The 12180-nt window shown below is 43.6% G+C and overlaps 1 non-coding gene across 1 annotated transcript; it reads left to right on the top strand.

The window, feature by feature from the left end:
• Positions 1-11456: 11456 nt before the first annotated feature.
• LOC138243895 (U7 small nuclear RNA) lies at positions 11457-11514 on the top strand. Its single transcript, XR_011192513.1, has one exon. It is a non-coding gene; the product is annotated as a U7 small nuclear RNA (small nuclear RNA).
• The last annotated feature ends 666 nt before the right edge of the window (positions 11515-12180 follow it).

The raw sequence follows: 12180 nt of genomic DNA, 5'->3' as shown, positions 1-12180 counted from the left end.
AACCCTCTTCTTTAGAAAAGCCTTTACTGAACTGGCTCAATTCTTCACCCCTCTGGTTTTCTTAGTACCATCATCCACGGTCTCCTCTATATATTGTCACTATGTTTTATCTTGTGTATTTTTATTTATTGTTGTTGTCATTGTTGTAACAGAAGAAATAAGGTTCTTGTTCCCGAGATGAAGTAAAACAGATGAGTTTATTGCATGCAAGGAACAATAAAGCCGAAGTCTTGTTTCCCGCAAGAAACAACAAAACCAAAGTATTGTTCACCATACTGGTACAAACTTTTGGGTTATATAGTGTTTTCTTCTCCGTTTCTGATGTCACTCGGTCTGATGGTAAAGAGGGGGGTTCATGGTATTTGGCCAGTTTACGATGTTCTGGACAAATGGTCAGTTTAAGATTACACCCAGGGGGGTTCCTAGCTTGCATCTGCAATCCTTATCAGTTAACCCCCTTTCCTGCCATAAACCCCAGCTTGTGACTTAAAAGTCTAAACCCCCTACAGAAAGGATTAAATTCAAACCCCCGTCTTCACATCTTTCTTCATCATTCTGTAAAGAGCTGTGAGAAGCCACCTTTTAAGGCGTTATATAAAATACAGTTTATTATTATTATTATTATTATTATTATTATTATTATTATTATTATTATTATTATTATAAATTTCTCTTTGCACACAGGCCATTAAAAGTTAGAGGGGACCATTGCTTGTGTAGTAAAACCAGCTCAGGGACGCCAAATATGTAATCATAGCCGTAGCAAAATTAAATGTAGTGGCTCTCTGAAGGCACCAGTTCTGTAGGGTTTGGGCTTTACTGAGACACTTATTAATTGTAGCAGTAAATCACAAAGTTGATTCTTTTGATGGCTTTAGAATCCAACCATGCGACATAACTCAAACAACGCACACACACAGGTACTAATACACGAGGATACATTTATTAATACATAAAATATGCATATTAACCTAACAGATCTTATCGAGAGGGTTATCAGAATACAAAAGGTATATATTCAGTCAGTTATGAAGTGTAACACATCAAGAGGACATACGTTCAGTATATCATTCATTAAGACCGTTTCATAAATGAACTTGGTTATAAATTCTACATTAGATACTCAAAACAAGTACATAACTCTTAGGAATTAAATTGATATCAACTGGTTGGGATAACAATTTAATTCTCGAGCTGTAAAGCATTGAAGTTAAATACTCATCCAATCTCTGGGGATTCAGATCTCCTGCAGGCACAAAGAAACAGTTGCAGGCTTGTTGCTGTCCAATCCGCGCTCTCTGGCTCGGAGCCAGGCTGTGCTGTGCGGCTTGCGACGGTGCGCTGCTGATGCTCACTGGCCTGCTAGTTAGTGTTGGCTTTAACTAGCAAAGTTTGCGCACAGGAGAAAAGATTACTGTGGGTCCCAGCAAGTCAGGAAGAGGACCGGTTCGTTCCTGGTGAAGAGCTAGTTCTGAATAGTGATTCAGCTGTCCACAGTTCTGACCTGTTCACGAGGCCTGCTGCTGCTTACTCTCTGGCAACCTCCATTCTAGACTCTTAGAACAAAGGAAAGTTCTGGCACTCGGACACACTGGCCGTTCCGTGGTTGTCCGGGCTGAGTTTCAGGATGGTCAGGAGGCGCGCTGCGAGAATGTCCTGCCCTTGGGAGCCTTCTGCTCCTGGGCCCTCCTGCCCTGGAATTCTCCTTTGAATTCCCTTTAGAAAAGTCCACAGAGTTCTCTCCTGAATCTTACTGAATCTTGTTGAATCTCTGTGTTGCCTGTTTTTACCTGGAGGAACTTCAGCTCGTTGATTGGCTGAAAGTTCCTTGGACAACAGAGTCCCACGTGGGTTACTCGGCCCTACCAGGGTGAGCTATGAGCGATGGGGTTAATGTCACATACTCCTCTACTGAGAAGAGTGGAATCAAGTGGGTTGGGAATTGTGCCGTGGTTAGACTGGCTACAGTGGCACTAAACTCCCTTAACAGGTCTTGTGTCAACATTATGGCCTGTTGCACACAAGCATAAACCCACTGTATAACACCAACAATCATTTCCACTGGTTGGGGAATAAGGTTTAACCCTGTTGCATAGGAAGTTGCCTTTAGGGTTTTCCCTGAGCTTTCCAACTTTTGCTGCTGTTGATACAGTCTGTCACTACCCTCTGGCATCTCTGACACCTGCCTTCTTGGGGCAGTCAGGGTGAGAGTGCCAGTAGCACACAAACCTACCAGAAAAAGCAAATGAGCAACAGTGGCGGCAGCAATCAGTCCTCCCAAAAGTCTTTTCGGGTGGCTGATCCCAGTCATCTCCTTCTGAGTGACTGTTGCCTTTCTAAGCTGGCGCAGCGTGTACATGGTGTCTTTCTCAGTATGCCCTGTGGCATCTTGGGCACCAACATCCTGGAAATCTGGGGAGATCTGACACAGCTGCTGATGCTGTTCCTCCTTTTCCAGGGCATCTGCTTTTTCAATTTGTTCATGCCTGTGCTCTAGGAACCCTGCAGGGGGCGGTGCAGCGGTGGAGCATGCCTGACCCTTGGCTGAGTGGTCATCTAGAGCACCTGAGTGATCTGGGATTGTTATCCCATTCTCACTGTTCAGGTCCACCCTGCACACTTCCTGATTGAGGAATCCCTCTATCGGCATGTTTACAATCGTTCGCTGGGGGTAGGTGTAGGACACCTGCTCGCTCCCCCCTTCCCTCTCTAGGGGTTCAGGGAGCTGCCCCAGCACTGGGATAGCTAGTTCACTGTCTTTGAACTCGCTATCACCCACCAGGCCCATGTCAGTGCAGGCGGGGATTCTGACACCCCTCTTTGCGATGTCCTGCACTGGCAGGTGGGTGACTTTACCATCCAGCTCCAGTCTGGCTGAACCACTGTTGGTCAGACTCAGACTGACAAACTGAGCTGGTGGCTGTAAGAAAACCAGCTCGGCTTTCATTCCCTGTCCCTTCTGGGGGACTGGGTGTGTAGGCAACCCTGACGTTGAGGCAGGAACAATCAGGTCAGTCTCACTCACTACCTGGTAGTTGTGAGAAATAATGTTACCTGACTGCAGGTTCCCTGGGTCACAGCAGAGGGAATCAGCATCTGGGATCAGGTGTGTCCACAGTGCAGTAGTCTCAGCGTCCAGCTGGACCTCCTGTCTAACCTGTGAATGTTGCACCAGGGGCACCTGGCGGTGGCCCTGTGACAGCTCCTCAAGCAGATCCTCACTAACAGAGGACCTCTCAGGGCTAAGGGTGAGGGCTACATCACCAACCTGCTCTCCTGCCATCTGGATCCCTTCCACCCCTGCAGGGTGGTGTTCCTGACCCCTCTTGGGTGCCAGGGTGCACAGGGAAAGCTCCTTTTCATCGCCAGGTGGGGAGATCTGCTCCTCTTTAGGGATGTAAAAGGTGTGTGCTTTACCTGGTGGATCAGGCGGCTGCTTGGAGCACCGCTCCTGTGCCATGGAGGCTGATGGGATCTCGGCCAGGACACGACTTCCCTGTATATCCGGGGAACAAGAAAATATTTTTATTTCTTGTCCAGAGGGAACAGAAGGAATCTTCACATAGGCTTCTGTGTTCGGTGGGCACTGTGTGAGCACAGTCTGCCTCTTGGCCCCCCTTTCCTTCTGTACAGAAGGCTTAGGAGCCTTGACCTGTTTCCACACTTTGCCTTTCTGGTGATCCATCAACAGTTCCTCTCTGAGTCGCATGCCCTTTTCTTTTTCTACCCGTTTGAGCTTGCCGTGTGACATCAAACACCTCTCAACCTCAGTGTCAATCAGTGTCTCACTAGGTAAGACATCTCCCATGGCAGCCTTGAGGTAAAAGCTTCCTGCTTTTCTTCTGTGTTTTACTGCCTGCTCTGTGACTTCAGGGGTGGAGTCAGCACTCACTTGGGAGTGGCTGACCTCATTCAGGCAGGAACCCTTCCGCTCAATCAGATAGACTGAGGGAGGGAGAAGGGGCAGGTCTCCGCCTCCTCCAGTGGAGAGTATCAGCTCATTCACGCTTCCGGCAGCCTTGGGGAGCAGTTGTCCCTGTCCTAATAAAGCTTGTTCAAGCCTGGCCAGGCGGGCGGCTACTGAATCCTTTTGTTCAGCCTTTTCTAGCCCTTTCCCTCCCCCGCTGTTCTCATGGCACTTAGGACGCTGGGTGCGGTCCTGTGTGAGTGCTTTGGAACGGGGCTTAGCCAGCTCAGGTGCCTGTGCTCCTTCGAGCTGGAGGGAATTAACCCTGCTGGCTCTGACGGCGAACACAGTCGCTTTAACAGCTTTTTGCTCAGAGCGACTTTGGACATCATACTCCCAGGCTTTCTGCACGAATCTCTTAATATCAGTCATTTTCATGGTCTGTGCATCTGTATGCATTAAGATCATCTTTCTGACTGACAGTGGAGATTCGCAATGAATAAACCCTTGAAATGTGTGTTCTCTTCGCAACCCTCATCATTTCGCCCTGCAAAATAAGTTCGTCTAAGTCTCTCGTAATATTCGCGAGGGGACTCTGCTCTCTCGTGCTTAATATTAAGTGCGGCGGCTATCACGGCAGTCAGGTCAATAAACGCACTGTATTCTTCGATAAGTGCTTGACATAGCTGCACAAAGTCATTACAGACTTCTTTCATCTGCCTAGCCATCCACTCATGTACAGCTCTGCTGGTAGTTTTTCTAACCAGAAACACTTTCTCCTGTTCTGTGGGGTTTGGCAAGTACTGCAGGGTATACCTGAGGTCTTGAATATAACTCTCGATATTATTCTCTGACACTGCGGGGTCAAATCTCTTTATGTCCTTCGCTAGCTCTCTCAGAGAATGGAGATTTACTCTAGCTTCTCCGCTGACGGAGATATGGAAGAGATTGTGGTCAGACCTGTCGCTGCTAGAGAGAGTGCTTAATAGCGACTCGAATTCAGACCTTTTAGCAACCATCGTTAAACTTAAGAGTATTACTTTTAAGTACGAAATCACAGTTTTACCACAGAAAACCACAAGATCAAGTATGCAATCAACCTGGTAGATCGCAAAAGATCACAAAACAATCAAGCACTGCTTAAAGAGCAAGGGGAACTTTTTCTTTCGGCTTTCAGCACACTGTATTGTCGTGTATGAAACCCACGGCGTTTTATATGAATTATTTCGCTTGGTTGACTCATTTCAGTCTTGCCACGCCCGTTCAGGGACGCCAAATATGTAAGAAAACCGGCTCAGGGACGCCAAATATGTAATCATAGCCGGCCCAGGGACGCCAAATACAGTGCCTTGCGAAAGTATTCGGCCCCCTTGAACTTTTCAACCTTTTGCCACATTTCAGGCTTCAAACATAAAGATATACATTTTTTATTTTATGTGAAGAATCACCAACAAGTGGGACACAATTGTGAAGTGGAACGAAATCTATTGGATTTTTGAAACTTTTTTAACTAATAAAAAAATGAAAAGTGGGGCGTGCAAAATTATTCGGCCCCTTTACTTTCAGTGCAGCAAACTCACTCCAGAAGTTCAGCGAGGATCTCTGAATGATCCAATATTGTCCTAAATGACTGATGGTGATAAATAGAATCCACCTGTGTGTAATCAAGTCTCTGTATAAATGCACCTGCTCTGTGATAGTCTCAAGGTTCTGTTGAAAGCGCAGAGAGCATCATGAAGACCAAGGAACACACCAGGCAGGTCCGTAATACTGTTGTGGAGAAGTTTAAAGCCGGATTTGGATACAAAAAGATTTCCCAAGCTTCAAACATCCCAAGGAGCACTGTGCAAGTGATCATCTTGAAATGGAAGGAGTATCAGACCACTGCAAATCTACCAAGACCTGGCTGTCCCTCTAAACTTTCAGCTCAGACAAGGAGAAGACTGATCAGAGATGCAGCCAAGAGGCCCATGATCACTCTGGATGAACTGCAGAAAACTACAGCTGAGGTGGGAGAGTCTGTCCATAGGACAACAATCAGTCTTACACTGCACAAATCTGGCCTTTATGGAAGAGTGGCAAGAAGAAAGCCATTTCTCAAAGATATCCATAAAAAGTCTCGTCTAAAGTTTGCCACAAGCCACCTGGGAGACACCCCAAACATGTGGAAGAAGGTGCTCTGGTCAGATGAAACCAAAACCGAACTTTTTGCCCACAATGCAAAACGTTATGTTTGGCGTAAAAGCAACACAGCTCATCACCCTCAACACACCATCCCCACTGTCAAACATGGTGGTGGCAGCATCATGGTTTGGGCCTGCTTTTCTTCAGCAGGGACAGGGAAGATGGTTAAAATTGAGGGGAAGATGGATGCAGCCAAATACAGGACCATTCTGGATGAAAACCTGTTGGAGTCTGCAAAAGACCTGAAACTGGGACGGAGGTTTATCTTCCAACAAGACAATGATCCCAAACATACAGCAAAATCTACAAAGGAATGGTTCACAAATAAACGTATCCAGGTGTTTGAATGGCCAAGTCAAAGTCCAGACCTGAATCCAATCGAGAATCTGTGGAAAGAGCTGAAAACTGCTGTTCACAAACGCTCTCCATCCAACCTCACTGAGCTCGAGCTGTTTTGCAAGGAAGAATGGGCAAGAATTTCAGTCTCTCGATGTGCAAAACTGATAGAGACATACCCCAAGCGACTTGCAGCTGTAATCGCAGCAAAAGGTGGCTCTACAAAGTATTAACGCAAGGGGGGCGAATAATTTTGCACGCCCCACTTTTCATTTTTTTATTAGTTAAAAAAGTTTCAAAAATCCAATAGATTTCGTTCCACTTCACAATTGTGTCCCACTTGTTGGTGATTCTTCACATAAAATAAAAAATGTATATCTTTATGTTTGAAGCCTGAAATGTGGCAAAAGGTTGAAAAGTTCAAGGGGGCCGAATACTTTCGCAAGGCACTGTATGTAATGTAGTGGCTCTCTGAAGGCACCAGTTCTGTAGGGTTTGGGCATTTACGGGGACAATTATTAATTGTAACAGTAAATCACAAAGTTGATTCTTTTGATGGCTTTAGAATCCAACCATGCGACATAACTCAAACAACGCGCACACACAGGTACTAATACACGAGGATACATTTATTAATACATAAAATATGCATGTAAACCTAACAGATCTTATCGAGAGGGTTATCAGAATACAAAAGATATATATTCATTCAGTTACAAAGAGTTACATATATCAAGAGGACATACATTCAGTATATCATTCATTTAGACCGGTGCGCTGCTGATGCTCACTGACCGGCTAGTTAGTGTTGGCTTTAACTAGCAAAGTTTGTGCACAGGAGAAAATATGACTGTGGGTCCCAGCAAGTCAGGAAGAGGACCGGTTCGTTACTGATGAAGAGCTAGTTCTGAATAGTGATTCAGCTGTCCACAGTTCTGACCTGTTCATGAGACCTGCTGCTGGTGCTAACCTCGGGTGGATCCTCTGGTTACTCTCTGGCAACCTCCGCTCTAGACTCTTAGAACAAAGGAAAGTTCTGGCATTCGGACACACTGGCCGTTCCGTGGTTGTCCGGGCTGAGTCTCAGGATGGTCAGGAGGCGCTCTGCGAGAATGTCCTGCCCTTGGGAGCCTTCTGCTCCTGGGCCGTCCTCCCCTGGAATTCTCCTTTGAATTCCCTTTCGAAAAGTCCACAGAATTCTCCACTGAATCTTCTCAGGCCCTCTGTGTTGCCTGTTTTTACCTGGAGGAACTTCAGCTCATTGATTGGCTGAAAGTTCCATGGGCATCAGAGTCCCACGTGGGTTACTCGGCCCTTCCAGTTTCTGATTGGCTGATCAAGGTGAGATATGAGTCACTTACTCCTGACACTTAGGAATGCAGTCCAGATGTCCATCTGGCACTCCCTAGACAGATAGGTGCCAATGGATGACCATTGATCATGATAGCCAGGCTTAGCTAAGTGCATCCCCCTTTGGGAGCTGTGCCTTATCAAAGGAAACCTTAAATCAGCCTGCATGAATAGTTTCTCTGTGGCTGCACCACAGAGATGAACAGAGATGGGACCATTTGGGAAAGCTCAGAACACTTAATTCTTTCTTATTAATAAGCTTCGCCGCTACACTGACTTTTGCTCTGCTTTAAGTAATCAATGAAGAATACAATGTGCTTCACTAGACTCCGGTCCAAACAGGATTAAAAGCCAGCAAGTATACCTTTTCAAATTGACGTCAGCAGGGACTAGATTGGCACTTTAACCAGTGCCTGATTGGCTCAGTCAGTAGAGCATGGAACTCTTAATCTCAGGTTTATGAATTCAATTTTGGGTGATACAGGTGTTCTCATTAATTAGGTTTCCTGTTCATCTTTGACCATGTTACGTCTTGATGGTGACTCAAATTGAGAAAAAAAGGACTGATCTAGCTCCTCATCTGAGTAGATAAGTCAAAGACTCCGTAGATAACCTATTCATACCAAGCACTTGGATGCAGCTTCACCTATCACAACTAGTATTTAACATTATAATAGCTCCTGTCTATTTACACTATAATTTACACTAGTGTTTCCTTAAAAATTGCTTGTAAGAATGAGACATTACACATGTATTCCAATAAAATAAATATTATTAATCTTTTCACTGTAACAGTTTCACTGTGACTTGGCAGATAACTGGTGATCAATAACCACACCGAAAAATATGGGAAAGCAATGGGGAAAATCGACTCTTCAACATGTGGAAATGTATTACTGAGAGGAGGAGTCCTTTTCTCTTAGGTCAGCACTCTTTGTAAGAGTCAATTCTCCCAGCTCACATCCGCGGGTTTCCGTAGTGTGCCTGCAAAGAGTGATCAATCTGAGACAGGTAAACGTCCTGATTTTATTTAACAGAGCTAGATGCACATTTGCTAATGCTGCCTTCATTGTAATAGGCAGTTTATTTCTCGAAAGCATGTTATGTAAAAAAATAAAAAATGAAAACATGGATAACAATCTTTCAAAGCTAAAGATTTTACTTTTGAGAAATGGACATTTTATGTTTCTGGATGCTTTTCAAATGCTGGTTTTAGAACTTTGCTGTGCTTCAAGCATAATTTTTCACCTTATAAACTGGGTATTGAGTGTTAGGGTTAGTGTTTTTTATTTTGATGACTTAGTAAAATGTCTGGAATTTTTTCACTTTGATATTATAGAGCACTTTGTGTTGATGAGTGGCAACAATTCTCAGTTAAATACATCATGGTTTATCGTAACACAATAAAATGTGAAAAGGCCAAGGGGGGTGAATACTTTTTATAGCCACTAAACGTATTACAAAAATATAATGCTTCATTTTATGGAAACTTCTTACTATAACCACCAACGCAATCGCTTTTTAAGCAATGGGGGTTACACAATCCTCTTTCTCACTGGTAATATTATGAGCAGGAAAAACACCATTGAAAATGGATTTCAATCACTCAAAACTAATAGTTGTCACACCCTCTACAGCTAGAGGGTGCTCCCACTCTGTCCTGTCCTAGTTTCCCTGTGCTTTGCTTATCCTTCTGGTTTGTCTTTGTCTGGGGCTATATATTTCCGGGTCACCCTTTCCTCCTCATTCAGTATTGAGGGTTCATATGTCTTCAGACCTGCCTAGCACCAGGCCATCTCCTCCGCGGCCTGAGGGCTTAAGTTTCTACCTGACATCATCTGACCTCCTAAACAGGCTAACACCCGTTTTGCCACTACACATAGGGCCTATTTTGCTCTCCTGGCCATTCCACGGCATGGCCTTATAACATCCGCGACAGTAGTTCCAACGCTGTGCTGCCCTTTTAATTAACATTGGCTGTAACAATGTGTTGTTTTTGTCTCTTAAAGGGTCTGCTCCTGTACTCCATCTTGCCAGTGTTGTATAGAATTGAGTACCCATAAAATCTGAGACCCCTTTCAAAGTCTGCATGTGCAGTGGACATAAGAGGCTTGGCGCGTGTCGCAATTGTTGCCCTATTTACTAAGCCCTTCCTCCAAGTTTGCACTTCTGTGATGTAGTCTCACAGGCCTGAGAGACATAGATTTCACACATGTAATTACTTATAAAAGCCAACAAACCTTTTCTGAGTGGTCTAAGGCTCTGTGTTAAGGTTGCAGTCCCCCTGAAAGCTGGGGTTATAGTCCTGACGTTATACTTCTCAGTAAATAGATCTTGCAGTACTCTGAGTGCCAGCTAGCTATGAAACAAGTGCGCTATAAAGACAGAAATTACACATTGTTTGTGAGGCTGTGTGCTCCTGTATAGTCTAGTGGTTAGGATTCTGGGTTTTCACCCAGGTGGCCTGGGTTAAACTCCCAATAAGGGAAACTTTTCTCTTCCCTTATGTTTTCCAAATAAGCAGCTCAGTGTAGAAAAGAGCCCCGTTAAGCACTGTAGGGAGAGCTAAAATTTTGATAAAAGAGATAGCTTGTTTCCTCCTGCTTTCGAACTGAAACCCTTCGGTGTGTTAAGAGAATGTGACAATCACTACACTGCACGAGGCAGGGAGGAGTGACTTGCAGAGAAAAGGACTCAATCCAGGAAAGTTTTTCCACATTCTGGAGAGGAGATTTTTTCCATTCCCCCACTTTTGCAGCCTGACCTCCTCTATTTCTAGAGATCTGTAGAATGTGGAGAAAACGTTTGAAGTTGTTACTGCTACCTCCCCTCGCTTTGAACAATGTGTGGAGTTGTTTGAGTCAAAAAGAATGATAGTTCAGGCCCATGGGAACATCCATATTCAACTGTGCATGTTGTTTTGTTCTCAGAGTTTGCAAAGATGGAGGACATTCGCACCTGGCTAAGCCAGTATTCTATAGTCCTTCATGGAACTGAGTTCAGAGGTGCTGACGAAATAAAAACAGGAGGTTGAGGAACACGGGGGTGTTCAAAGGCATTGAGGTTTCAGTCAAGGGAGCAGGTAGCCTGGCCCTGTCCATTATTAGAGCACTATAACCTAAAGAGATGGTTTCATATATATTGTTTTGGGTATATTTATTAAAGTTTCCTATTTTGTGATTCTTTGTGTTTGTTTGTGAAATTAAAATAGTTCTTAAAAAATAAATGGAAGGTTTTTCTGAAGTCAGAAAGCCAATTTATTTGGTGGAAAAACAGATTGGTGAAGCTCCAACAAATAAAACCAGTTTATTTGCTTACTTTTTTTTCTGAAACAACTGAATTAGATGAAGTGTGCTAATATGTAACCTAACACCAGTGTGAATAACTAGAAGAGGGGAGCAGCTCCATTCCAGACCAAGGGTGCTTTGAGATTGGCTGGGCCAGATCTCTCATTTGCATATCTGATTTGGAAATGTAACACTAAACCCCCTTCTTGCATGGAATTAACTTGCACTCAAGAGTCACCTACTGTGTATTGCCACTTCAGTTTTTTTATGAGTAGCTGTGATTACCAGTTGACAGCTTTTATTTGTTGAATTATAAATGGTTTTGTTTTATCACCCTGAATGGCCTATACTTAAGGTTTGGTAGGTTATGTGTTTTCATTTCATTTACCAAATGGAATTTTTGTTCTTTTAGTATTTGTCTAGAAGGCTTTCTGAAGTCAGAAAGTCTGTTTTCTGGTAAAAAAAATAGATGTGTTTAACAATAATTTTCAAATGATTTAATTGGGATTTTTATTAATAAAAAGATCTTGTATGATAGTTTCAAGAACACTGCTGTTGTCAGCTGACTTTTAGTGAAGCTCTTTCCTCGGCACCTGCACAGAATTTTCTTGTGCCTTTAATTTCAAGATGTAAAACCTAACAAACAGTTGCATTTGTTCATGTATATTTCTGAAACTGTTAAATGAACTACTGTGTGTAAATCTGCAAATGTTGTTTGATAGGATGCTGGATAAGCAAAGTACTTTCTGATTGGTTAGCCAGATATCATATTTGCATACAACATTTGAAACAAAACCATGTGGTCTCTTTCTTATATGCACTAAACGTTACAACCACATTCTTCTACATCTTCTTTATGAGCAGGTTAGTTTGAAAGCCATTTTACACGTTTTGTGTTCAATTTGAAATGCTCTTACATTCAACTGGCCTGAAATCTTGTGTTAGGCAGGATATGTCAGTTTCAGTAAACTTTCTTTACAGGATTTATTGTTCTTTTAGTACTTGTCCTTCATATCTTATGAGAAGGTTTCAACATCGGATCCGACAGGGGATATCTTTATTACCCCAGGATGCTGGATTTCTGCAAGAAGTGCAGACAGTTCGGCCACAAGGCAA

Source organism: Lepisosteus oculatus, chromosome 14 (genome assembly GCF_040954835.1).
Source record: "Lepisosteus oculatus isolate fLepOcu1 chromosome 14, fLepOcu1.hap2, whole genome shotgun sequence".
Classification (NCBI taxonomy): Eukaryota; Metazoa; Chordata; class Actinopteri; order Semionotiformes; family Lepisosteidae; genus Lepisosteus; species Lepisosteus oculatus.
Note: the sequence above shows the minus strand (reverse complement) of the source record. Positions and strands in the feature narration are given on the sequence as shown.